This window comes from Colobus angolensis, unplaced genomic scaffold, assembly GCF_000951035.1.
Source record: "Colobus angolensis palliatus isolate OR3802 unplaced genomic scaffold, Cang.pa_1.0 Scaffold95, whole genome shotgun sequence".
Lineage (NCBI taxonomy): Eukaryota > Metazoa > Chordata > Mammalia > Primates > Cercopithecidae > Colobus > Colobus angolensis.
The window spans coordinates 2,335,833-2,336,975 of record NW_012123487.1 but is presented as its reverse complement, the minus strand read 5'-3'; the positions used below and the strand labels follow the sequence as shown (position 1 = coordinate 2,336,975).

Below are 1,143 nucleotides of genomic sequence, written 5' to 3'. Positions count from 1 at the left end.
GAGATCATTAGGCTGCACTCCAGCCTAGCGACAGAGCGAGTCTCCGTCACAAAAAAAAAAAAAAAAAAAATTACAAAAAGTAGCTGGGTGTGGTGATGTGTGTCTGTAGTCTCACCTACTTGGGAGACTGAGGTGGAAGGTTCAGTGGAGCCCAAGAGGTCGAGGTTGCAGCGAGCAGTGTGCGCGCCGCTGTACTCCAGCCTGGGTGACAGAACAACAACAAAAAAAAGATGGAGGTTGGGGGCAGTGGCTTATGCCTGTAATCCCGGCACTTTGGGAGGCCAAGGCAGGCAGATCACCTGAGGTCGGGAGTTCAAGACCAGCCTTACCAACATGGAGAAACCCTGTCTCTACTAAAAATACAAAATTAGCCAGGCACAGTGGCTCATGCCTGTAATCTCAACACTTTGGGAGGCCGAGGCGGGTGGATCACGAGGTCAGGAGTTCAAGACCAGCTTGGCCAAGATGGTGAAACCTTACCTCTACTAAAAAGGCAAAAAAAAAAAATGATCTGGGCATGGTGGTGGGCACCTGTAATCCCAGCTACTTGGGAGGCTGAGACAGGAGAATTGCTTGAACCCAGGAGGTGAAGGTTGCAGTAAGCCGGAATCGCACCACTGCACTCCAGCCTGGGCAACAAGAGTGAAACTCTGACTCAAAAAAAAGATGGGGATGGTTTCTCTGGGAAGGTTTTTAGACTGGAGTAGTTTCCAGTGTGTAAACAGGTCATGTTCACATTCCACAAGTTAAGAAAGTGACAGGGGCTGGGTGTGAGGGGCACAAAGCTGGGGGACTTGGAGGCCAGGTGCAACAGGCCCCCAGGGAAGGCTAGGCTCTGGGAAAGGCCAGCCTACCAGGCCTTCAGGGAGGCACTGGGCTCTCAGGCTGGAGGAGGACGGGTGTGGGCTGGGTTCAGAGTTTGGGTATCAGGAGAACTTATCAGTGGCAACCTGCTGTCCCCGCGCCTGGCCCACCCCCATCTTTTAAAACCAGTGTTCTGAAGTGCATTGTTTTGAACTTTATATTCATCATAACATGACTGTTATTCTTCAGTTCCACTGTGTATGAAAGGTATTTTTTGTTTTTTGTTGCTGCTGTTTTTTATTTTGTAATTTATTATTATTATTATTATTTTTTTTTTGA

General features: G+C 48.7%; 1 protein-coding gene across 1 annotated transcript in view; it reads left to right on the top strand.

Annotated features, from left to right (window-relative positions):
• CATIP (ciliogenesis associated TTC17 interacting protein) overlaps window positions 1-1,143 on the top strand; it is a 13,425-nt gene that overhangs the window by 2,162 nt on the left and 10,120 nt on the right. The gene's annotated exons all lie outside the window — the stretch shown is intronic.